Raw genomic sequence first — 27,459 nt, 5'->3', positions numbered from 1 at the left:
TGGGCAGGACCCGTCCCTTGTGCAACAATAGAGTATGGAGGGTACCTCGAGCTAATGCTTGCTGTGTGAGCTCTATCTCATGGAGCTTATGACTAGCAATCCAGTATGCTAACTACTGCAGTTGGCTCGCATAACAGTATGCCCTAAAATGTGGTACACCCATGCTTCCTCTGTCCATTCCCAGCTGAAGTTTTGAGAGCCCTACCCTCCTGCGGCCCTTCCCCCATATTTGTTCTACCAGGAGAGTGTTCAGAGTTTTAAAGATATCAGTTGGAATCACTATTGGTAGAATATTAAAATAGTAGAGCAGTCTCAAGAGCATGACCATTTTGGTGATGGCCACTCTACCCGCCACATAGAGTGGTAGTGAAGTCCAAAAAGCCATTTGATTTCTCAGTGCCTTAACTTCCCGTAAGAGATTGCCATCCAACAACTCCCGTGGACCACTATATATTTGTATAACTAAATATTTAAAGATTGTGGGCGCAATAGGGAGCATTAAAGGGTCAAAATGGGTAGGTTCTGGTTGTCCCTCGGCATGAAAATCAAATGCATAGGATTTGACCTCATTGATGGTGAGGCCCGAAACACTTTGGAACTGGGTGAAGATGCGTGGATGGCGCGCCTGTAGATTAAGTAGATAGAGGATAATGTCATCAGCATATAATGAGAGGGTATGTGTAGTGTTGCCAATGCAAATGCCATGTCCTACTTCATCTTTCCAAAGCTTATTAGCTAATGGCTCAAGTGCTAATACAAATACGAGTGGCGAAAGCAGACAGCCTTGACTTGTACCATGGCTGATTGGGTAGGACTGTGAGATGTGTATTCCTGGTTGGCCTTGTAGGAGAGTGGGGTCTGCAATCCTATGGCCACCCTAGATTTTTGCTTTTTGCTTCACTGGTTTACGACTTTCCCTGGCTGTGGGCCTGCTAATCAGACCCACAGCCTAGCTGTTCTCTCTCTAAATTGACAACCATGTACTTTAGGTGCATTTACCAATTGGTACTGGGCCACCTTATCAGTCCCTGTACAGTGTACCTTAGGTATCCAGGGCATAGGTGTACCCAGGGCCTACCAGGGGCTGCAGCATGTATTATGCCACCCCTGGCTGGCCATCTAAAACTGACACAACTGGCTGCACGACAGCTGGGGCAAGGTGGTGTAATCACCATTTGCTATAGATATAGTATACCTATATCTAACCCTAAAATGGACACATATATTCCTATCAGTTACTCCTATGGCAGGCCTTAACAATCCTGAAGGCAGAGTGCTTGGAATTATGTGAGATGGTGCTCTGGCATGAGCTGAGCCTGTCTGCAGCTTGCGGAACCAAGTCCTAATAGCTGTTCCATGATAACGCTATACCACATACTCTTAAGTGCATTATCAACCTCGAGGTTAAATGCTAACTCTGGTATAACATTATCAAAACATGTCGAGTAAGGTGTCATATGAATTGGAATACTACCCCCTCGCCAATTCTGGCGACGGGGGTAGCATTCCACCCTTCTAGAGGGACACGACATGTATGTAACTGTGAACCCCGGTTAAAGTTAACTCGAACCTCAGCATCACAAAATGGATGCTGCCGCCACAGACACAAGTCTGACCTCCTGCTGCTGGGAATCCTTCCAGCGAGGGAGGCTTGGACAAAGGGTTTCCTGCCTTGGGAGGTGCAAGCACCACCCCAGACAGGAGTTTGTGTATTGGGTAGGATAGGCCTGAAAGGAATGAGACATGCCTGGGGCACACAAGGTGCCCTGTGCATACACCGGCTCAAACCAGTTGCTGGGGCACCCCTGCCCCAGTTCTGGCGCAAAGCCAGACAAAGGATAGGGGGTGTAACCACCCCCCTTCCTGGTCCCACCCAGAGGAGGGACCTAGTCGTAGTGCAGCCCCCTTTAGCAGGATAAAGGTAGGAGCTGGTCCCATTCCAAATTAGATTAATCCTGACTTGAAACTTTACAAGAAGAAACTCTGGATTTCGACGTTCTGCTCCACAGAAGACTGAAGAAATCTCCCTTGTGGGCAAGGAGTGTCCACCCTGCATCTCCAGGCACTATCAAGCGTCCAGCGGCTTCCCTTTGTCATCTTCCCTCGAGGATCCAGACTTCAGAGCCCGACGAGACCCAGATTCCCAGACCTCTCCGACCTCAACTCACATCTGCAGCACAGCTGAGATCCGTGGGTGCGACGAGACACGTGGGACCGGCCATCTTGAAAGAACCTGCACTTCGCTTCCAGCACGACTTCCGAGGTAAACTCGACCAAGCGCTTTGGGGACTGAGAAGCCCCAGCCCCGAGCAGCTCCTGCACTGAAGACCAGCCCTCCAGCATCCACGAGATCTGCGTGGGGCCCTTCTGCGTGTTTGCTGCTTGACGCATTGTCTGGTCATTTGCCGGCTGGCTAGTGGCCTCCTAGACGACGAACTTTGAAACCTTCACTGCTGGTCTGGTTGCTCCAGACTGGCCCTTGCTCCCTTCCGAAAGAGGAGCACCCCGGACCCTCCTGGTCCACTCCAGACGCCGTTTCCACTCACCGCGTGGGTTGCCTTTTCCAAGGCCTGTTGATGCCGATTCCGGATACAACACCACCAACAGCAAGAGCCTGCGTGGGACAGCTCGTGCCTCCATCCTGGTTGTCGAAGACACCTCCTGGTCCGCGTGGCTGCAGAGACAAGCGTCCACTCTTCACCTGATCGCGACGACGACATCTGGTTCCTTCCTGGTTCCACTCCAGTCACTGGCTAGTGACTGTGAACATTGTCCCCTCTGCTTTCAGGTCTTCAGCATCCCTGATCCATCTTTGGATCACACCGGACATCTTCCTCCTGGTCGCCTGCAGCATCTTTTCTTTCAGGCTCCATTGACTTCAACGCGAGAACCCGACGCACTTTGACCCCTATGCACCCGCAGCCCGTGGGTGAGGTAACAAGAGCATATCGGTGCTCAAGGGTAGTTCAACTGTCCTAGTGTCCAGTTCCACAGTCGTTTTAGTCCTAACTAGTCAGGATTGTCCGTACTTACCTTTTTCTTGAACTGTACTGTCCATAGACGTTGTTACGCATCTCGCATGTGAGTTCACACTCTGCACACGTGTCCCGTGGGCCTCCTATTACAGCTCCATTCTTACTATCGACTTTCACATTCCACTTACTTAGTATATGGTTTGTCGTGCCCCTAGGGCACCATTGTAATTTTGTGCAACTTATCGTATTTTTCCTAAGAGATTGTCATGTGCTTAGCCCTCTGACCTCATAAAGAGTTCAGAAGTGTTTGTTATTAATAAATATATTGTTTATTTTCATAACAACCTGTGTGGTGTCCTTTCATCTGGTATTCAAGGGGTTATATTGTGGTAAAACAGCTGGCTTCACATGCCAAAAGAGTTTAGCCTAAGACTGCTTTGTCCATGCTATCATTAGGATAGCTGGTCTATAAGGTTGACTTACAACCAATCACCATAAGGGTTGTTTGGACTGATACAAGGTGATCACTAGAACTAGTGAGCATCATATATCAGGCCAACTTCTCACAGGCCTCTTGCTGTGGGTGTCACTATAACAGTTTAACCCAGCATGTATAAGCCGGACGGATGCCAAATTTCATGAGTGTTGCCAGCATATACTTCCAGCTGAGGGTGTTGAAAGCTTGTCTTAGGTCTAATGAGATGCACCCTGTCCCTGGATAGTCAGAGGCTGTGGCAGTCAGCACATGGATAGGCACCTTATATTAAGAGAAGTGCTATGGCCTGGCACAAAGCCGCCTTGGTCTATATGTATAAGTTGAGGCAGGAAGGGGAGTAAGCGACGAGACAGTATTTTAATAAGATTTTGTATTCGATTAAAGTTATTATGATTTTACTTGTCTGCTAAAGTTTTGTGGTGTCTGCTCATGAGGTGCCATTCATCACGCAATTGAGATAGGGAGCATAACAGATTGTTGTGACTGTACTACTAGTGATTGATGCTAGTAGATATTATTGTGCAAAGAGAAAGCTTTGTCAGTTAGGGTGATTTCCGCCGGTTTAGATTTCATCTGTGTGTGTGCGTGAAGTTTAAAAAGAGCACATTCTTGTGTGATTGATTACTTTGAATTATTTAGTGGAGCAGATAGGGTTTATTTATTTATTGTGCTTGCTAAAAGTTGTAGGCTTTTATGTACAAGAAAATTGTAAATGTGGGTGAACTGCTGTGAGGAGTGAGAGTTGTGTCAGAGAACACTGTACTGAGATAGCTTGATGGGTGTGAAGCATTGTGCTAGGATTAGTTGGTGAGTCATTAGGTGCTGCATCATCTATGACAAAAAAAGGACTTTGCTGAGACTTGGTGCGAATAATGTATCATATAGAATGTTGATTTGAACAAAACATTGAAATGATTTTGAATTGAAACTGCTCATTTCATTTGTTGAACTGTTGTAATCATGACATGTTTCAGAGCCCTTAGAGCTTTGATGAGAGGATATAAGTGGATCCCTGTCTATGAGGGCGAGGAGGTATGCTAGGTCATTATAAGGCAACAAGCCTAGGGCCTCATATGTGTTTGTGGCTTCGTCAATAGCACATGATCACTGAAAATGAGAGAGCATTAAAATTTCCTCAATATGGCACATTTGATCTGAAGGTTATTGAGAATCTGAGGGTAATATTTTATGACAAGAAACCTCCTCCTAGACCAGCACAGTGTGAAGTATGAAATGTTTGGAAGCGAGCAGCACATGCAACAGAGAAGAAAAATATCAGAATAGAGCTGAGAGCAGTGCGTAATTACGCTGATGCTAAATGGGATGAAAAACAACATAGAAGGAGAAAATGTGTAGTTGAGGGCGCTACAATGTACCCAGTATAGAGACGGGGTATTGTGGCCCTTATCCCGACTCTTTACTTTGCGCGGGGGCAGGAGCGCTGCGCGTGAATAAAGCAGGCTACATAGCTCTCTGAGTCGGAAGTGATGACCATGAGCGACCGCCCCCTTTTATTTAACCTTACTTTCCATTCCTAAATTCACTCCCACTTCCCACCACATCAAAAGGCTCCACTGGCTTCCAATTAGGAGCAGAATTAAATTCAAGGCCCTATGTATAGCCTATAAATCCCTAAACCACCCAGGGCCCCAGTATCTAAAAGAAGCTCTTCGTCCAGTGGAACAACTCAGGACGCTACGATCTTCCACAGCCCTCTTGCTGAATGTACCTCGGACAAGAAAGGCCACCTGGGGAGATAGATGTTTCACCACTGCCACAGCTAAATTATGGAACACTCTCCCATTCCATATCAAATCTGCCCCTACGCTTCTTAAATTTCGAAGAAGCCTTAAAACATGGCTTTTCTCTACCTCCTAACCCTTCGTCTTCAGTAGCGAGTTCTTAGTTCTGCAGCGCCGAGACACCCGTATGGGTATTTGATGCGCTTTAAAAATTGCAAAATAAATAAATAAATAAATAAACCCCGCAGGCCACACCTGGTCTGCGGATGTGGTGGGTGCGTGTTTGTTGGCTACTAGACCGCCAACTATTACATCCCTATCCAACTCAGTCTTTGAAACAAATACCGTGTTCAAATACACCAACTAACAGGATATAAAGTCTCAGTACTTGCCTGGACTTCAGTCTTTGGTGACCGGACACCCTCAGCAAACGAAATCCCTCAGTCGTTGGCTCGGGTGGGGTTTCAGCCTCAGGCTGTACCTCTGGGGGCCGGTGCGTGTGCGTGTGCCTGTGCCATCCAGGCCTGGGTCCTCGGCCCGAGCTCTGGGCTGAGGTGAGGGAATTGCCTCTGTGGCCTCCTCGCTTCCGCCGCTTCCTGATCTTTCCTCCCGGTGTTCTGGTGTGCCGGGGGCGATTGGACTTGCTTGATCACCTGGGGTCTCTCGGGGTGTTCTGGTGGGACCTCCTTGAACCATGAGATGTTCCGGGACACTTCCTCTCCTCCTCTTCGCGCAGTTATCATGGTTCCGCGGTTTGCGTTGACTCTCCAGGTGCCCGGCTCAAAGTTCGTCTGGAACTTTCTTCCTGGACGGCGGTCTCTGATGATGACGGTTGCTCCTGGGCGGATCGTTCTGGAGGTAGCACGGCGGCAGAGACTCGCGTCCTGATTATGTCGGATTCTTCTCCTCTGCACTTCTTCTGCTTCTAGTGGAGGTGGCGACCACCTGGGCAAGTGGGGATCAGGTCTCGCCTGGGCCCATGGAGCATGAGGGCCCACGGGCTTCTTTGGGTCGTTCAGTGGGGTGTACTGCGGTATTCTCTTAGAAACCCATGGAGCCTCTGTTCTGGGTCTGCTTGCTCAACGACCGCTATGCGGAACATCTTGTTCAAAGTGCGCATGAAGCGTTCAACGTCCCCGTTGGCTTGGGGCCATTGAGGGGTGATTCGTCAGTGGGAGATACCTCGCTGTTTGAGAAACGTGGCAAACTCTGACCCTTGGAACGGTGGACCATTATCGCTGCGTATTTCTCGGGGAAAACTGAACATGGCGAAGATCTTCTCTAAGGCGGGTCCCACGTGGTTAAAGGTTGTGGATACGATGGGTTCCACTATGGGGTACTTTGAAAATGCATCGAAGATCACAAGCGTGTGTTTTCCTCCTGGAAAGCTCCCAAAGTCTATGCTGAATTTAGACCATAGAAACAAAGGAGTTAGGTCCTTAATGGGACTGAGGGAGGAGCTGGACCATATACACTATTAAACATCAGAAAGAATGCCCCAACCCTAGATAAAGAAGAATCTATCAAATGGAGACCAAGTGCAACTTCATGAAACTTGGTACGGTACTTTTATTTATACCAATTATTCTTGTTTTTTAAATTATTTTTTCAAAGTGATTTTATCTTTTAGCAAAAAAAGAACACAATTACACATTTATACAATATTTACAGTTCTAGCAACAAGACAATAAATCAAAGTAATATCACAGTAACACAAGACCATATATACACAATATACACTTTCATCATTGTTTTGAAAATGAATTTAACGAATAAAGAAAACAAAGCAGTGTGAAATCAAGAGCAAGGACGAAATTCCGCCGTCTTTACCTTAATCATTCAATGATATAACTTGCTCTTGTGGATGTGCCGACGCGTTTCAGGTTCGAATGTATAGTTTTCGAACCCTCATCAGGGTTTTGTTATTCGTCTGTGTGAAACACAAAACAATAATAAAGTTTTGGTGAAAAGCCTGTACACCTCAATATGCTGCCTCCTGTTGCATGTTATAAATCAAGAGAAATTACCTGTTTTTTTTCAAGCAGGGTATCTTTTCATCTACACCTGGGGACGTTGCTTCAAGCTTTTAATTCTGAAGCAAATAAAATATTGGTCATGTACCTGAGTTCTAATGGAGTCCCAAGCACCAGTGTAGCGGATATATGGTTTATTTACCTCGCTGCACAGCGTCAGAAGTCTCGTGGGGAGAGGGGATTGTAGCTGTCGGGCTGACCTAATCGAGACAGAGAGGAGCGATCATGTTTGCTGTTTATTTACATTATTCATGGCAAATTGCCGAGGTTTCAATGGTCCCATACCTTGCAACTGTATGTTCGAATGCGAGTATTTTGCTCTGTGTACCTCACGCCGCTTCTGTGTGGGATGTCCTGTTATGAAAATGAAGGCTAGTCAGTTACTCGAAGAAAGGACGCCGTGTCTATTAATTCAGGCGCCCATATCACAAGATCGGCATAATCATACCTGTAATGTTGACCCGATTCCGATATTCCTTTTAGAGGGCCCACACCGTCACCTTCCGCTAATAACGCACTAAACAGAAGAACGATAAAAAAGCTGTCAGGGGGATCACCTGTTTGTGCAGTCACTCGAGCTGCGTTCCACACGAAGGGAGGGGGCGTGCATACCTTAATCCGTTCGTGAGCTGCTCTCACTAGCTGCCTTCACCATCCACGTCTCGCTGAAGAGTGTGGTGGCGCGCGATGGCCATTCCCAGATGCTTGGTAATTACTTTAAAGCAGAGTGTGATGGAACCTTACCCCACTACATGTGGTGTACACATCAATACAGCTATTAAGAACTGGGGACAGATTTTATTGAACCTAATGAAACCTTTTGTAGCTATAAGCATTGCGAATGACTCTCCAATCAAAGCCTTGATAGTTCGGACATACTATTGAGCCCCGTCAATGTACTATTAAATTTCAGAATAAGATAAGCTTCCTTTTGGAGCAACACTCTATCTGCCTCTGCTGGGCGCTGTACTGTACTCATTGCAAGGAGCACTGACCATTTAAAATCGTGCTCGCTATGAGACTTCTCCAAAAAATGCTCCACCATGGGCGCAGTTTTAACCTTGTTCTTGATCCGAGATCTATGTAGGCTAATGCGTAGATTCACCTGTTGATTCGTCTTGCCAATGTAAATTTTTTTGGCACGGGCATATAATTGCATATACGACATTATTTGTCTTGCAATTCGAGAAGTCCAAGTGCTTCCACTTGACCCCCTGAGGCTCAAATTATTTTCCCTCAATTGTGCTGGAGCACGCGACACAGTTACCACACCTGTGGTGCCCTTCTATCGGCTTCATATTCCAACAGGACAAAATGTCATGTTTGGGTTTGGGCTGCGCCAGACTCGCTCTAAGAATTTGCTGGCCGATACTTTTGTTCTTTTTATATGCAAAGATGGGGCGGGGGAATGGACATTCCAACCCGTCCGAAATGTGCCAATTTTTTAGGATCATTTGCCTTATTTTGTGTGTGTCAGGGCAGAAAGTAGTGACACAAACCAAACGGTCCAATGCCTTCTTCTCTTTTGTTTGTAGTAGACATTCGCGTGGTGTGAATCGTGCTCGTTTATAGGAATATTTCAAAAAGGGGGTGGTGATGGACAGAGTATCTGAGTTAATCAGAACACTCCTACCCAGTCAACAGATCAGGGCTTGATCCATCACCGTTTTTTAGCTCACTGCACCATCCCAGTTCAGAACCTGGCTATATGCAAATTAGTCTGTCCCTGGCCCAGTGCATCATGGGAACAGGGCAGACCAAACTACCAAGCCAATTCTTCACTGGAAAGGAAACAAGCTTCCAGGGACCGGTTTCTGGCATTACAGCCGTCTTCCGCCTGGCTTGCTTGAATCCTGATGGTGCAGTGAGCAAGGGACTCATGTCTGAGTATACCCTTCCACACTTGTGGTGGCCAAAATATTTTATAGGAATGTTTCAACAATTTTTTGGGGTAGCCCCTGTGAATCATTTCTTTGCAGAATATCTGTGCGTGATGATCAAACTCACTAATCTCCGTACAATTTCTGCGTATCCGCAGTAGTTGCCCATAGGGTAAATTAGCTTTCAAATTTCTTGGATGATAACTTTTATGGTGCAGAATAGTGTTCTTGTCGGTCAGTTTGATGTATGGACGCTTTTAAAACACCCTCACTACAAGTGACTTCGACATCCAGGAATGTCATCTTTGTAGTGCTTGATTCAATAGAAAACTTAATGTCGTTATGTCTTGTATTGATCCAGTCATGGAACGACAATAGGTCAGTCTGGCTCCCCTGCCACAGGAGCCAGACGTCATCTATATATCACCACCACTGTCCAATATTTCTAATGAACGGGTTGTTGTTATGTACAAACCTCATTTCATACTGCGCCATGAAGAGCACTGCCATTTCTGGGGCATAAGGACACCCCATGGCAGTGCCCTTGACCTGCATGTAGAAGTGATCATTGAATATGAAATAATTCTTTTTGAGAGCTATTTCTGCAAGTCTGAGAATGAAGTACGTGGGCACCCTGTGGGGTCGTTCCCGCATTTCAAGGTATAATTCAATGACTTCAAGTGCCTCTTCTTGGGGTATCTGGGTGTACAAGGACGGCCTGAATTAATAGACACGGCGTCCTTTCCTCGAGTAACTGACTAGCCTTCATTTTCATAACAGGACATCCCACACAGAAGCGGCGTGAGGTACACAGAGCAAAACACTTGCATTCGAACATACAGTTGCAAGGTATGGGACCATTGAAACCTCGGCAATTTGCCATGAATAATGTAAATAAACAGCAAACATGATCGCTCCTCTCTGTCTCGATTAGGTCAGCCCGACAGCTACAATCCCCTCTCTCCACGAGACTTCTGACGCTGTACATCGAGTTAAATTAACCATATATCCGCTACACTGGTGCTTGGGACTCCATTAGAACTCAGGTACATGACCAATATTTTATTTGCTTCAGAATTAAAAGCTTGAAGCAACGTCCCCAGGTGTAGATGAAAAGATACCCTGCTTGAAAAAATACAGGTAATTTCTCTTGATTTATAACATGCAACAGGAGGCAGCATATTGAGGTGTACAGGCTTTTCACCAAAACTTTATTATTGTTTTGTGTTTCACACAGACGAATAGCAAAACCCTGATGAGGGTTCGAAAACTATACATTCGAACCTGAAACGCGTCGGCACATCCACAAGAGCAAGTTATATCATTGAATGATTAAGCTAAAGACGGCGGAATTTCGTCCTTGCTCTTGATTTCACACTGCTTTGTTTTCTTTATTCGTTAAATTCATTTTCAAAACAATGATGAAAGTGTATATTGTGTATATATTGTCTTGTGTTATTGTGATATTACTTTGATTTATTGTCTTGTTGCTAGAACTGTAAATATTGTATAAATGTGTAATTGTGTTCTTTTTTTGCTAAAAGATAAAAACACTTTGTAAAAATAATTTAAAAAACAAGAATAATTGGTATACATAAAAGTACCGTACCAAGTTTCATGAAGTTGCACTTGGTCTCCATTTGATAGATTCTTCTTTATCTAGATACGAGGGTTGGGGCATTCTTTTTGATGTTTAATAGACTTTAGACCATGGCATGGTACATTCTTCCTTGGTGATCACCGGGAGTGGTCTCTCGGGGCCGCTTGTCAGCTAACAAGGTGAACAGCGGCAGACATATTCCTCCACCATGTCCTCCAGCTCCAGGAACCAGACTTTCTCCATTATTTGTGCCTTCATTTTGATCACGCCTTGATGTCCTCCATGGGCTAGTTGGACTGCTTGGTGTTTGAGACTTTGCGGTATCACTAGCCTGGACCCTCTCAGCAGGATGTCGCCACTGGGGGTGCTGAGCTCATGTCGTATCCGCCACTTCTTCGTAAGGTTGTCCCGGTCCTCTGGGCTCTGGGAGTTGGCTTGACGAAGGTAGTTTGACCAGGATCCTTCTTGTACAGCACGCAGAGTCTTGATATAAACTGCATCGGTAGCGGCAGCCTCCTTTACGTCATCTAGGGTCATGCTCTGAGGGCACGATGCGAGGGATATTAGGTGTGCATAGTGTTCGACATCATCGGTTTCCTCTTGCATCTCTGACGGAACTGGGTGTCTCTAGAGGAAATCGGCTGGGTTCTTAGACCCTGGTCGGTACACTACCTCCATTTCATATGGTTGAAGCTGGACAGCCCATCTCTTGAAACGCGGAGGCGGGTGAGGCGCCGTCCCTTTGAAAAGGGTAGCGAGCGGCTGATGGTCGGTGACCATGGTGAGCGGTTGTCCTTTGAGGTACAGATGAAAATGGCTGCAGACCCACTTGATGGCTAAAGCTTCCCGCTCAATCTGAGCGTACCTGGTGAACGCTAGGGCCGCCCAGTACCCGGGTTGGTGTTCTTGAATCAGTACTGCTCCAAGTCCTACCGGGCTGGCATCAACCAGTACTTCTGTTCGCTTTGTCGGATCAAAGTAGGCCAGCGTGGCTTCTCCCAGGAGGGCATCCTTTATGCCTTGGAATGCTTCTTCCTCTCTTTGACCTCTTTGCCAGATTGCATCTGTTCTTGTAAAGGCTCGCAGTAGTTTCGCTCGGGTGGCCAGGCCAGGGATAAACCTGCCACAGTACGTGGCCATACACAGGAAGCTCCGTACTTCCAATGGGGTCGTCGCTGCAGGGGCGTCTTTGATCGCCTGTGACTTCCTCGGGTCCACTTGGATGCCTTCCTGATTGAACACATACCCGAAGAACTCGAGGGATGGTTGGAAGAATTGTCACTTGTCTTTATGTAGGGTTGCTCCATACTCGCTGAGGCGTTTTAACGTGTTGCGCATGTTTTTTTGGTGATCCGCGGCCGTCGCTGTGTGTATTAGAATATCGTTGCTCATGTTCAGTACTCCTGGTAGGCCCGACAACAGTTCTCGTATTGTGTTCTGGAACAGTTCGGCTGCCGAGGATATTCCAAAGTTCAGACGCTTGTACCTCCGCAGCCCCAGATGGGTGCTGAATGTGGTGATGTACCAGCTTTCTTCAGATAGGGGAAGTTGGTGATACCCTGCGTTCAAGTCAATTTTTGAAAACCACTTGGACCCATTGACATCTGCGATGATATCATCCATTGTCGGTGTTATGTGGCGTTCTCTTCGGATAGCTTTATTCGATAGTCTCATATCAATGCAAAGACGCATGGCGCCTGGTTGTTTTGGCTTCACAGCTATCACCATCGGGGATACCCAGGGCGTGGGCCCAGATACTTTTTTGACTCCTTGTTCCTCTAGGGCTTCTAGCTCTTTCTCCACCAGTGGCCGTGTGGAATGGGACTCTCCTATGCCGTAGGGCGACTGGGGTAACCAACGTGTCAATATTTAGCTTGATTGGGTCACACTTGATGCATCCAAGCCCTTGGAAGAGTTTGGGGAACTGGCTGAGTAGCTCCTCTACTTGGTACGCTTGGATCCTCCTTGCGAAGGAAATGAGTCCAAGGTCTTCCACAGTGTGGCTGCTCAGAAGGGTATCTGCTTCCCTGTCAATGACGTGGACGGTTGCCATCCCTTCGAGAATATCTGACTTGATGGGTACCGATATCTTGCCTTTTAGCGGGAGGGGTGTGTCAGCCCCATATGCATAGATCCTGTTTTTGTCAGCATGACAGGAGGGTGAGGTTGTAGGTGTTGGTATTGTTGGAGGCCCATGACGTTCACAGTCGCCCCTGTGTCGATGACTGCTTTTATTTCTGTTCCCGCGACGTGGACCATACATGTTGGCTGCAGCCTGCGACATTGCTTGAGTTCCCTCACAAAAGATACCAGGTATACCTCTTCCTCCTCATCTTCTGAGAAGTCTTCAATCGTCGGTAGGTGTTTCTTGGGCCTTTTCTGCGTGTTATCAGGTGAGCCGGCATCTGACACTGAGAGTTGTCGAACGGCACGCTTTAGGGACTTCTGACCACGGAAGTCCCGGTTTCTGGTGCGTCTTCGGCAAACAGAGGCAAAGTGATTGGGTATTCCACAGCTGGTGCAGGTCTTCCCCTGGGCAGGGCAGTCTTTGGCGGTGTGTGGCTCATGCCCGCAGTATACACACCTTGACTTGGAGGTGTCTGCCTTTGATCTCTTGAACATGTCTCCTCTGGGATTGGCCCGAATGGCATCCAAGCATACCGTCTTGATGGCGTCGGACTTTCCTTGGGGCTTGATCAGGGCTTGATCCATTTTGTTTGCTCTGGCGGCGGACAGATCATGTGATCTTGCTAATATCAGCATGCCTTCAAGCGCGATGTTTGGCTGGCGCAGGATGAGTCCCCTCTAGGTCTTGTCACAGCATCCCTGGATCAGCTGCGCTCTGATCTCTTTCGGTTGGTCATCTTCAGTGCACGTGCTGACAAGCTCTCGGAGTCGTGCGTAGAAAGTGTTCATGGACTCGCCCTCTCTCTGGTGGGCTTGTCTGAGTTTGAATCGTTCGAAATCAGGGTTTAGCTGAGGGTCAAAATGGCCATTTAATGCTGTTACTGCTGCATCGCAGTCATTTGCCGCCCCTGTGTTGGGCAAGTGCTTGAAAAGCTTGAAGATCTCGTCCCCTGCGTAATGTAGCAGCACAGATCTCTTTACTGCGTCGTCTGTCTCTCTGGTTGCGACAAAATAGTTGTTGAGGCATTCGATCCATATCTTCCATCTGGGAGAGGCTGACGCGGGATCTTCGGACTCACTGAATAATAGTAGGACCCCTGACGTTGCGTGCTGGAACAGCGTGCGGGCTGGCGCTGCTGCTTGGTCATCATCCCCCATGGCGTCTGCTTACAGAGACCTCTGGATGTATTTGAGCAGGTGGTGTGCTTCACACTTCGACAGCAGGCCTATGGGAAGATGGCGCAGGGTGTCCCACGTGGTGTCTCGCGCTAAGGCCTGTCTCGTATCCTTTGGTGGCTGCTCTGTGGGCTGGAGGTCTTTTACTGGCTTTCTTGTGGGCTTAAAAACTCTTAGAAGCTCCCCTGTTGGGCTGGTTGTCTCTTAGCAGCTCCCCTGGGTGCTCTGAGGCCTGTTGGGGCCTCGTGTGGGGGCGTGGTTCCTTGCCTTCAGCTGCCACAATGAGGCGGGCATGTGTGTTCCCAAGTTGGGCGAGTGTCTTCCTAACTCGCTCACCTGCTCTTTCTGCTCACGTTGAGGTAGCGCGGTGGACCATCGTTAGCGTGGTGGGTGTGTGCTGCCCTCCGTAGGGCAGAGGGCTTCTCTTCCTGCGGGGCTGCAGCCACCTTGCACGTGTGCGTGGCACAGCGCGCGGTAGGCGGGGAGCGAAGGTAACGATTCCCTCCACTCGTCGCCAGTGTAGAGATGGGGTATTGTGGGCCTTATCCTACTCTTTACTTTGCGCGGGGGCAGTAGCGCTGCTCATGAATAATTCAGGCAACACAGCTCTCTGGGTCGGAAGTGACGACCACGAGCGGCCGTCCCCCTTTTATTTAACCCCGCAGGCCACGCCTGGCCTGCGGATGCTGTGGGTGCGTGTTTGTTGGCTACTAGACCGCCAACTATTACACCCAGCATTGGTGACAGAAAAGCCTAAAAAGAATTGGAAGCAGGCAAATGAAAATCCCGATACTAGAGACAAATCTGGTACTGATAGTGATTCTGGTGATAATCTTTGGGATACTCTATTATCCTCATGTCCACCGCCTCATGTTGCTCCATCATCAGTTTCAGATAGTGCTAAAACATACCCCTGGGAACCTAAAGGAACCAAAACTACAGACTGTGGTCCTGAAGTAGCAATCTTAAAGTCCAGGTTACAAATACAAAAGTCTTTGAAAACTCTGCAGTATAGGATGCAGATGGAAAGACAAACTGAGGAAGTAAACCGAAATGACAAAAGGGAGGGACGCAAAGCGGGACAAAACAAGTGAGAGCAGGAAACCTACTACAAATGTGACACTGCCAAGCACTCCTGCCCAATAGGCCAATCCAACACTGCTAGCTAGTTCTGGCTCCATTAATGGAAAACTGGAAACAATGCACTTGCTCTACTGCCTCTGCTGGCCCTCAGCTCAGAAGCTAATGTTTTAGCAGTCCTGCTATGTGCGCCTCAGCCGCGAAGCGCTGATCCTCCAAAATCGCCGGTCATTCTCACCAACATGATAGTCTCTGTTTCTCTGTCAAACGTAATTGCACACATTTCTTCCTCCATGTTCTCTGCTTGAAATATTGACACAGGTCAGCCATGATATGTTCACTTCTTCCAAATAATTACGGATTTCACCTGGGTTAGGGATTGCAGATACAATTTAAAACAGGATTAACGGCCCATTTTGACCTTTTTTACATCCCCTTCTTGGTCAGCTCTCCTTAAAACAGCTGCCAGGTTAACAATATTCATCTGGACCTGTCTCATTCTCGGTGCAACACCCATCTAAAGATCATTATACACTCTGTCTAGTGAGGCATAGGGCTCACCATGTTTATATTCAACCAACTCCACTTTTAGTTCTGTTTCATGTGGAATCTCGCTCTCCATGAAAAGTAAGCAGACTATTCTATTCTATTCTATGTTTGGTGAAGCGCAACAGCTACCCCAGCAATGGGGCGTCCCGGCGCTGAGAGACAGGCACACACCTTACTGGACGGGGGAGGGGGGGAATGGAAAAATACCCTAGGGGGCAGGGAAAAGGAGAGTTTTGATTGCCTTACGAAAGACCGAGAGAGTATCTATGGAGCGTATACTGAGGGGAAGATCGTTCCAAAGTTTGGGACCGAGAACGCCAAAGGATCGGCCTCCCGTACGACAGCGCTTTGTTCTGGGTACTTTCAGGAGAAGTTGGTTGGAGGAGCGTAGTTCACGGCCAGGGACATAAGGGCAAGCCAGGTATCGCAGCAGAGCGGTGTTTCCCTGTTTGGCAATTTTAAAGATCGTAATGAGAGCTTTAAATTTGATTCTGTGTTCTACGGGCAGCCAGTGGAGTTTGCGGATGGTGGCTCTGGCTGAACATCTACGTGGGAGACCGACCAACACTCTAGCTGCCGCATTCTGGACTCGTTCGAACCTAGCCGTTTCTGCTTTGTTTGCTCCCAGGAGGAGGACATTCGCATAGTCTAGGCGTGACAGAATGGTTGCCTGGACAATTATCTGTCGAACCTTAGGATCAAAGAACCCAAGTATAGGCCTGAGGTTTCTTAGAAGACCTATACAGGTGGCTGCCACCTTTTTAGTGTGTGACTGGAAGCTGAGGTTGGCATCCATCCAAACTCCCAAGTTTTTTACACAGTTTTTGGGGAGTGGGGTGGTGCCAAGGGATGACGGCCACCAGTGCTCGTTCCATAGGCTGGTGTTTCTGCCAAGGAGGAGCACCTCGGTTTTTCCGGCGTTGAGTTGAAGGTGGTTATCCGTCATCCATTGTGCCACTGCTGCCATGCCCTCTCTGAACTTGGATGCCGCGGAGGACGGGCTTTCCGTGAGAGAGACAACCAGCTGAGTGTCGTCGGCGTACGACACCAGCGTGAGCCCCCACTCTTTGGCCACCTCCGCGAGTGGCTGGACATACAGGTTAAAGAGGGAGGGGCTCAACGCTGAGCCCTGGGGAACTCCTTGTGCTATAGGATGGGATTTTGAGAGAAAAGGGGGGGCTGATACCTTAAAGGATCTGTCCTTAAGAAAGGAGTGGATCCAGGCGAGCGCGTGGCCAGACACACCGGCCATCTCCAGACGATTCAGAAGGATGTCATGAGATACCGTGTCAAAGGCTGCGCTGAGATCTAAGAGGACCAGCGCAGCACTTTGACCGGAGTCTAGAATCGTCCGGAGATGTTCGGTCGTGGCCAATAGGGCAGATTCGGTACTGTGACCTGCTCTAAAGCCATTTTGGGATGGGTCCAGGATTCCATTTAGGTGCACATGTTTAGAGAGAATGCCATTGACATGGGCTTCTGCTATTTTAGATATCCAGGGGAGGAGGGATATTGGTCGGAAATTTTCCGGCTTTGAAGGGTCCAGGGTGGGTTTTTTGATTATAGGTGATACCCAGGCTTGCTTCCAAGCTATGGGTATGGAAGCGGAAGTGAAGGAAAGGTTGAGAATATCCATCATGGGGGGTAGGAAAAAGTCAATCAAGTCCAGAAAGTGAGAAGGGCTCATGGGATCCGTCGGGGAGCCAGATTTCACTTTCTTGCAAAGTTGAATCAGCTCAGTAGCCGTGATGGCAGGGATTTGGGTAAGAGGGGTGCTGGTAGAGGCTGGTTTCTTGCGTTCCTCAGAATGAGGAGAATTCTGCAAAAAAATTGCATGGATTTTTTGGACTTTCTCCACAAAGAATGTGGCCAACTGCTCGCATTGTTCGTTGGATGAGATTTTGGGAGAGGGTGACCTAGGGTTTTGTAGCTCTTTGACAAGTTTAAAGATCACTTTAGATGGGTTCGGGTTGGAACTGATTTTATCAGCATAAAAAGCTGTGCGGGTAGAGCTAATGGCTTTGTGATAGGTTTTGAGCTTGGATAAGTAGTTAGTTTTATCCTGGCCGTCAAAGTTTTTCCTCCATTGGCGCTCGGCTCTCTTACAGTCCTTACGCATGGTTTTAAGGGTTACATCATACCAGGGATTAGAGGGTGTGAGTCGTCCTTTAGTAAGTTTAGCTGGGATGAGAGTGTCAAGCTCATCTGTGATCCAGGTAGTGAAAGAGGTATAGGTCGTGTCTATATCCTGATTGGCTTCACAGTGGAATCCTCCTAATGTTTCATGAAGAGTGGGGATGGAGATTTTGTGCCAAGGTCTTTTTAAGCGACGGTTGGATTCAGAAGTATACTGTCGTCCTGGGGCTGGGACCGTTAGTTTGATGAGGTAGTGGTCCGTCCATCCCATCGGGATGGGGATCTCTGTGACAGCCTCTTGGATATTGGTGAAAACCGGGTCTAGGGTATGGCCGGCTATGTGGGTAGGAACGTGGATAAGGGAGTTAAGCTGCAGAGCCGAAAGGTCTGTAAGGAGATTAGCAATTGTGTGGTCATTAGTTAGATCAAAATGCAGATTAAGGTCGCCCAGAATCGTGAAGTTGGCAGATTTAGTAATGAGTGCCGTAGACGTCTCGAGAAGGGCGTCAATGAACCTGGACGCGGACCTGGTGGGCGGTAAATGTATAGACCCGACATCGTGAACTGAGGGCTAATGTTAATTTTAAATTGGGCACATTCACAGTCAGGGAGAGTTTCTTTAGTAAAAGAGCAGGTGAAGTGCTTTTTATAAATTACTGCTATGCCACCGCCTCGAGTTTCGCGGTTTATGGTGGCCAAGTGAAACTCATCTGGGAGCGTCAGGTTGGGAATGGTAGATACGCCTTCTCGTAGCCATGTTTCGCAGAGGAAGAGGATGTCAGGGTTTTCATCCAATAAGAGCGAGTTTACCTCTAGATGGTGTTTAGAGAGGGATCTGACATTGAGCTGGAGTATCGTCAGAGGCGGGGTTGTAGTTTTGCCACAGTATTCCCAGACGCGAGAAGGAGTATTGGTGGAAAAATGGCAGCGGTTGCAATGGAGTTTTGAATGGCCCAGGGTGCCAGTAGCATCGGGACATTTTTGGCTAAGATTCATGGCAAGGAGTTCTTCACAGTCGTACCGTATGAGCGTATGGGGCCTGGTTGGACCGGGGGGACTGGCGAAAGGCGATGTCGTGGCGATGACGGGCGCAGACGGGCTTGCCTTAGGCGCTCCCGCTGCGCTCGTCGGCTGCGCTTCCGGTGACAGCACATGATGTAGGGGGTAGGGGGGGGCGTGTCCTTCCGGGGGGCGTGGCCTCCGTCCTCGCCGAGAATGGCGTTTTTGCTCTGCTTTGTTTACCTACGAGACAGCGCTAGGTCCGCTGCTCGCTAAACTTTAATGCAGGTGAGTGCCCTGGCGCTATGCTAGCGCGTGGTGAAGTTATTTTTTAAAAAGGACAGATTATTCAGTGACACAAGTGAAAATAAGACAGATTTTAAAAAGGCTCCCGGCTTCCGCCTCAGGAGTGCGCAAATGTCAAGCTTAGGCGCTCGTAGTTCAGCGCTTAAGTACGCGACAGGGGGGGCGTGGCCTTCCGGGGGCGTGGCCTCCGTCCTCGCCGAGAATGGCGTTTTTGCTCTGCTTTGTTTACCTACGAGACAGCGCTAGGTCCGCTGCTCGCTAAACTTTAATGCAGGTGAGTGCCCTGGCGCTATGCTAGCGCGTGGTGAAGTTATTTTTTAAAAAGTACAGATTATTCAGTGACACAAGTGAAAATAAGACAGATTTTAAAAAGGCTCCCGGCTTCCGCCTCAGGAGTGCGCAAATGTCAAGCTTAGGCGCTCGTAGTTCAGCGCTTAAGTACGCGACAGGGGGGGGCGTGGCCTTCCGGGGGCGTGGCCTCCGTCCTCGCCGAGAAGGGCGTTTTTGCTCTGCTTTGTTTACCTACGAGACAGCGCTAGGTCCGCTGCTCGCTAAACTTTAATGCAGGTGAGTGCCCTGGCGCTATGCTAGCGCGTGGTGAAGTTATTTAAAAAAAATTACAGATTATTCAGTGACACAAGTGAAAATAAGACAGATTTTAAAAAGGCTCCCGGCTTCCGCCTCAGGAGTGCGCAAATGTCAAGCTTAGGCGCTCGTAGTTCAGCGCTTAAGTACGCGACAGGGGGGGCGTGGCCTTCCGGGGGGCGTGGCCTCCGTCCTCGCCGAGAATGGCGTTTTTGCTCTGCTTTGTTTACCTACGAGACAGCGCTAGGTCCGCTGCTCGCTAAACTTTAATGCAGGTGAGTGCCCTGGCGCTATGCTAGCACGTGGTGAAGTTATTTTTTAAAAAGTACAGATTATTCAGTGACACAAGTGAAAATAAGACAGATTTTAAAAAGGCTCCCGGCTTCCGCCTCAGGAGTGCGCAAATGTCAAGCTTAGGCGCTCGTAGTTCAGCGCTTAAGTACGCGACAGGGGGGGCGTGGCCTTCCGGGGGCGTGTCCTCCGTCCTCGCCGAGAATGGCGTTTTTGCTCTGCTTTGTTTACCTACGAGACAGCGCTAGGTCCGCTGCTCGCTAAACTTTAATGCAGGTGAGTGCCCTGGCGCTATGCTAGCACGTGGTGAAGTTATTTTTTAAAAAGTACAGATTATTCAGTGACACAAGTGAAAATAAGACAGATTTTAAAAAGGCTCCCGGCTTCCGCCTCAGGAGTGCGCAAATGACTGCCTGTGTCACTTCCCTTTTCACAATAATCCTTTAAGGTCTCGCCCTTATGAGACATAAAACGTTTGTGTTGTAACAACTCTACCATGAGTCGGCGTTCTATGTCTACAGACCATAACCTATAGCCAAGGCAAGTATATTTTCTTCAAGTTTGTTTCTTCTTTGCATTCTAGTATTATAGTTCTTGTGGTATTGCTTTTTTAAGGTACTAAACTGCAAGTCTCAAAATGCCAAAAAATCATGGCAGGATGAGCTACTCATACGTAACAAGGGGCAACTTAAGCATGAGTACAGGATGCAAACTCCTTCCTGCGAAGTGAGTGGGAAGTGCAGCAATTGCTTATTTCTTTTTAAAAATGGATCCATAGGGCCTCATTTGAGAGGAATTGACGAGGGGCAGTGCCGCAAGTCTTCTACTGCACTTCTTTACACCAATGTGAAAGGGCAGGAATGAAATATGGTGCATTCCTGTCCTTTCTCCCTTCGCTGGCACACAATTTGCTGCCTAGCGCCAATGTGGGCAGGTGAACAGCCTTTACGACGCGGCTGTTACACCGCCGTGCCATTACAATGCGGTCTTTTCAACGCAAGCGCAACTTGCGCTGAAGGGCGCTGCAGGACAAGGAATTATTTAATTTACTATCTAACACCTTCCCTACTGTACGTAGGCTGGTGTTGGAATAGTAAATTAAAAAATTCCTAAGTCCGCACCCCCTCCAACGCAAGTCGTGGACTTGCGTTGAAAAAACCACGTTGTAACGGCACGCGTTGTAACAGTACACGTCGTAATGCCGTACATCCATGTGGGCACCCTTGCCATGGTGCAAGAGTGCAGGAAGGTTGAAATTGAGGCCCGATGTCCATTGCTCTGGCTGGCAAAGTGGTAAGGCAACAGTTGCACGCTGCGGTCCGGCATAAGCGTAATTGTGCGGACTCATCTGGGCTAACAGATACCCCACAAGAAACTTTGATCAAATCCATTTCCTATTGCTTGCTTGTAACTCCAGACTATTCTATTTTGGAGTCTGAACAAAACCAGTGCTCTAGTTATCCAACACGTGGTGTGCATGCTATCGACATAGAAGGATGAAGCACTGAGCCAACGCAGTCAAAATTCCACCATGACTTGCATTTTCAAGCATATCTCTGAGGCAGGTGTTTAACCTACCAAGCTCCATTCAGGAAGCACTAGACTCTCGGCGTGGTCCACAGCCTTCCAGTCGTCCTGAATTTTCACACAATATCTGGCTCATGTGTCTGTTGCAAGCGGCCTAGAAGCAAAGGGTTTTAACACCTGGGCAATAGAGGCATAGAAGGACAGTATATATGCAAGATCACACTTTGTTCGCAAACACTCAAGTTTCCCCATCCCTCTACTGCCTGCCTAGGTTCTGCCTGTCGACCTCCATAAAAAAGTAAATTATAAACTCAAAGTCAGGCAGGCTCCGCTCCAGGCATGCACTCACAGAAGAAATATAGCAGCAGGTTGCTTGTATAATATCCATGACTGGTGCAGGTCAGGCTGCCCCTCCTCCCAAGCCCTGGTGCTGCTGCGCCTCTGATAGGTACAATCCTGCGGTTGTAGTGTTACAAGAGACAGGAGAGCAGTCAGTCCAAGGCATCACACAATTTTGTGAGACCATCGCCCCTTTCTCTGCTCATCAAAGGATGAGGTGTGATCGGAGATTTTAGCTGATCCCACCATTCCCTGTCATGGTTTGGGAAAGGACCATTCCCTCTGATTGACGTCAGTTACAAGCAGCACAGGGTTGAAGCTTAAAGCACCCAGGCTGTGTTCAAATAATGAGGGTGGTGTGTGTCATAGGAATGTGTGAAGCACGTAGGCCCTCGAAAACTTGCGACAAGACACATGCACCCCAGTGCATGTGCCAGTCAGAAGTGCCCTGACTGTCTGACTTTTGCGCATAGTGGTGGTCTTGATAGTGCAGTGTGAGAATAAAATAGAAACATGTAGGAGACAGGAAACAATGGGGGACAGAGCCCCAAAGCTATCATTAATGAACTTCCACTGGTATGAAGTTAAAAATAATAAATCTGTCATTCCCTGTATTTCCTTACCTTGATCACATTTGACGTTACAATCACAAAGAATATTCAAGGACTATTACACATGACTGTATGTCACAATATCACAGTCGAAAGATCAACTTGCAAAAATAGAATTTGCACAAGATTGACTGTCTCAACAAGGTGAAGGTAAGTATAAGTAGAGAAGGATAGATTTACTACTCACTGTGTGCAAAGGAGGGCTGGAACCACCCAGGATCTCTACTCCTTCATGGCACATGGTCAAAGCATACCCTTAATGAAAACAACATGATTACAGTCTAGCCTCTAAAGTGAATTTAATCTGCACAGACAATGAAAAAAGGTTTAAAACGGTCATTCAAATCGCACATACAAGGTTAGGAGTTAAAAACTCTATTAATGTGCAAGAGAAATATCCTAGTGTTGCCACAAGCTAATCATTTTTTGCAATAAATATCAGCTGATGGCCAAGTACAGACCAATATTTTGAGCACCAATGCAGTCTGTTTTTCTATAAAGCCAAGATGCAGGAAGATGCTTGACGATGCTGCGAATAAATGTTGAAAATTAGAAAGAAGCATCGACAGATCCAATAGGCCTGGCTTTTTGTGAGTGCAGATGTTTTGTAATAGTTAGGAACCTTAGTGAACGATTGCAGAGTTAAGCTTCACCCTCAAAGGAAAGTGTTATGAAAAGGAGTCAGAAAATGAAGTTTGCAGTGTCAGAGGTGAATCTAAAAAGCAAACACAGAAAACAATTGTACAGTAGTTTTTTTGTTGTTTTTTTTACAAATAGCCAGTACTTTTATTTTCCTTACTTCGCTAACAAAAGCTGTACATTTAACATGTCTTCATAACAGCAAAGTATATCAAATAAATGTGAAAGGGCTACTATTAAACAGCATTTCTTCTTTATGACAGGCTAAGGAATGGAAGGAGCACATGTTTCCTAAGCAAAAATACACACGAATGTGCAATTAAAATGTTGTTATATCAGCAAAGGATATACATCAAATAACACACTGGTTCATTTGTAAGCTACATGACTTGCTGCACGTGGAGTCTAACAAAAGGACTACCTAATGCTCCATCACCAAAACCTATTAGGAGTGCAAATGGGCCACTGTACCCAGACATGAGATGCCATGATCTTGATGGAGATGGGCAACACATCCAAGCAATGGCAATCCATGAAAGACACGACAGCAAAAAGCTGCAGGGAGTTAATACAAAGCCCACTCCCTCACTCTATACTTCTTATTGTACTTTTTTTTAATTGATGACTTGATAGTTAGCCAGGCATATGGCTTTAAATTGAGACAATCTAGGTTTACAACCCATATCATGAACACCTATGACTTGGGTGTCGCTATGTCAACGAAGAGTTTGCAATTTGGCAAGCAATAAAGAACAGGCAATGGAGTTTGTGAACTGGTCGAACGGACAGAACCCTTATCTTACTTTTACCTGTGTCATGACGAACTCAGAAATATAATTTCTAGATCTACTAATAAGGGCTAATGACGATATTTAACACACAAAACGGTATAACAAACTGACTGATAGAAAACATGTATTACAATTTTTGGCAGTGTACACCTCTGATCACTCAGGGAGAACTTTCCATTCGGCCAGTTTTTGAGGACCAGGCGCAACTGTACTGTAAGAAATTGGATTGTTGGTTGACTGGGGTGTGAGCCCTGCCAGGCAGCAACCACAATCTCTGTCAGGTTAAAGCACAAGAAGCCGACCCTAAAATAACCTGTGCTCCGCCCTCTGGTAGTGTGACACAGAGCAGTCAGGCTTAACTTGAAGGCAGTGTGTACAGTATTTGTGCAACATTTCAAACAGTAATAAAATGAAAATACCACACAAATAGTATCCTACACCAAGTTAGAAAAATAGAGTAACTTGTTATGGATAAAACAAGACCAAAACAACAAAAATTCACTTTTTTAGAACCAGAGATATGCAATTTTAAAGATTTCAGTGAAAATAGTGGCAAAAAGCACAAAGCGTCAACTGTGAATATCTGGTCATGCTGGACCGGGATAAAGTCACATGCTCAGGCCGACCATGATGGATCGTGAGTCATCTACAGGGACCAAGTTAGGCCCGTTGAACACAGTACCTTAGATCCTGGTTTGCTGAGCATTGTTTGTATCTGTGTCAAAGATGTATCGTGCTGCTGAAGCAATGCAGATGTTCTAAGATGTTGCAAGGCTGCGGTGAAAGCTCCTGCGCTATCGTCACAGACCCATCAATGATGGATTGTGATGCAAAGTCCTGTGTCTAGGATGTGTCGCGAAGTCAGGGCGATGCATCAGTTGCGAGGAGCTGTGAGGTTGTGATGCAGACTGTGTCATCACTGTTGCGACTGCCATCAACGAGTGATGTGAACACGAGGATGCATCATGCAGCTGTGGTTACGAAAGAGGTTGCGGGCTGCGGCAGCGATGCGGGTCTTTGTGACAGGTCCAATCAACGAAGCAGCAGCGATGCGTAGGTTCTGCTTGGGTTTGTGCTGCACAGCTGAGGAGATACTTCGATTCCCCTGGATCCACACAGGCTGGCAAGCACCTTAGGTCGACTTCAAAGGGTCTAGGACTGGGGTGGCACCACTTGGCAGAGTAGACTCACAGAAGGCGGAGTCCAGGTGAAAGGGCAGGGTTGTTGGAAGCCTGTTGCGCCCCTGAGGCTTCAGGTCAGGAATCAGCCAACTAGTCCTTGGAGTAACTTTGGGTTCTGGTTTTTAAGAGATACAGGTCCAGTCTTTCTCACGCAGGCAAGAAGGCAACAGGTCAGCACAGCTGGGCAGCAGTTCCATCAGGGCAGCCGTCAAGCAGAGTGGCAGTCCTTTGAGCAGCACAGCAGTCCTTCTTCCTGGCAGAGTATACACAGGTCCAGAAGTGTACTGAAGAGTTGGTTTTGGTTGTCCAGAAATTATACCCAGTTGTGCCTTAGAAGTGTGGAAAAGTTTCTAGAGGCCGGCCTTGGAGGTGCACAGATGCCCTGCCTTCCTGGCCCTGGCTCCATAATAACTGCAGGGGGTATGCAGCCTTTTGTGGGGAGACAGGACACAGCCTATTTAAGTGTGAGTCTGGCTGGGCACACCTACTCCCTCCCGTCCAGTCGTGATGGCCCATCCAGCCACACCTAAGCTCCCTATTGTATGTGGCTTTTTAGAAGGAATATGCAAATCCCAACTGTCAACTACACCCAGTTATGTGACACAGAGACATGCTGCAGGCACCAAATGGCTAAGGAAGAACAATTACAACTTTCTAAAGGTGGCATTTTCAAAATTGTGAGCTAAAATCTGACTTCACCATGAGTTAGGATTGTTCATTATAATTTCAAAGACAGCAAACTTGAACATATTACCTGCTCTTATTTGGAAATTACAGCTTTTTAAATGTAATATGGCAACTCAAATGCTATCTTACAGAGAGGTAGGTATTACAGTAGTAAAAACTAATTTAAGATGTTTTTTTACTAACAGGACATGTAAAATGTAACAGTACATGTTCAACCTTCGAATTACATTGCACCCTGCCTTTGAGCTGTCCAGGGCCTAACCCAGGGGTGGCTTGTATGTATTATAAATGAAGGTTTGGGCCTTGCAAAAGGTTTATTTTGCTATGTTGAAATGCCAGTTTACTCTGAACACACACAGGCTGCAATGGCAGGCCTGAGACATGTTTAAAGGGCTACATAAGTGGGTGGTACAATCAGTGCTGTAGGCCCACTAGGAGCATTTAAGTCACGGGCCCTGGGCACAGGTACTGCCACTTTACTATAGAATTACAAGTACATTAAATATTTCATTTGGGAATAAACCAAGCTAACATGGTTTAAGGAGAGAGAACAACCATGTTAGCACTGGTTAGCAGTGGTAAAGTGTGCGGAGTCCTAAGGGAAGCAAAAACAAAGTCAGCAAAGCAGGAGGTCTGAAGGCAAAAAGAATAGGGGGAAAACCATGCCAAGGAAGCCAGATCCAACAAGTACCAACTTGCAAGACTTTGAAAGAGAAGCTGAAAATCTATCATTGAAACTGTCTACTAGACACCATTCACAGAAGATAATGGAAAAGGCGAAGAAACTGCCATGTAGTAATCAGAGAAAATCTTTGCTTGAGGACAGAAAAACACATTTGTTCTATGATACCAAAGACAGCAACACATCTAATGAAATTTAGAAAATAATCAATAAATATTAGTGAATATTTAGTTAAAATCAAGTGTTGCTTGAAAAACTGACATTTTCTTGCAAACGTAAAACAAATTTCAAAGGGATATTAGTGCATATGAGAGCCTGTAACACAAATCAGCTGAAGAGAATTCTCTTTAGGGTTTCCCACCAGTACAGGGGCATTTCTATGTCGGCAGTTTTCACTGTGCAGGTGCTATAGGTTGATTAATCACACAGATTGTAATTCAATTAATGTAGTACGCTTGTTCACAGGTCCATGTGGTTTTCAGTATTCCTGCATAACATCAAGGAAAGCACAGGTTGGTGTTTGTGAGCAATGATGCAACATTAAAAAGTGGTTTGCGAGGAAGATGGTGGCCGGCTAGGAGGTCCGGTCGGGAGCTCCGTGCTCGCCGCACTTATCACGAATTAAAACACAGGATTTCACCTACCTTGACTGCAGAGAGGAGACGTGGTGTTTCTACCGGTGGTCCGGGTTCCGACTAGTGGCTCCGACGACCTTAGGATGCGATTTCAATCTCCCCGGGCAGACGCTGTAACTGGCGGCGTTCTCGCGTTGTATTCCGGGCTGTGGGCGGCAGCTTCTGGAGCTAGCAGAGGCTGCGGAGTGCGATCGGGAGGATCTCATTCCTCTTCCGGGGCATAAGTGGCAGCGCAGACAGCGCATACACCGCGGTTGCTTAACATTCACGCTTCCGGGTGAGGAGTGGAAGCGCTACCAAGCAGAATCAGACAGAAGCAGATGTAGCGTGCTGTGAAAGGGAGTGCAGGCTAATGGAGCCTGAAGGGGAGAAGGACGAGGAGGAAGTGCTGT

The 27,459-nt window shown here is 47.2% G+C and overlaps 1 long non-coding RNA gene across 1 annotated transcript; it reads right to left on the bottom strand.

Moving 5' to 3' along the window:
• Positions 1 to 7,043: 7,043 nt before the first annotated feature.
• Positions 7,044 to 27,211, bottom strand: LOC144771923 (uncharacterized). Its single transcript, XR_013599547.1, has 3 exons — positions 27,077 to 27,211; positions 22,640 to 22,707; positions 7,044 to 7,143 (listed from the first exon to the last, which is right to left on the bottom strand). It is a non-coding gene; the product is annotated as an uncharacterized LOC144771923 (long non-coding RNA).
• Positions 27,212 to 27,459: the final 248 nt, after the last annotated feature.

Source organism: Lissotriton helveticus, chromosome 8, assembly GCF_964261635.1.
Source record: "Lissotriton helveticus chromosome 8, aLisHel1.1, whole genome shotgun sequence".
In the NCBI taxonomy this organism is placed as follows: domain Eukaryota; kingdom Metazoa; phylum Chordata; class Amphibia; order Caudata; family Salamandridae; genus Lissotriton; species Lissotriton helveticus.
This window is presented reverse-complemented; position numbering and strand designations above follow the sequence as displayed.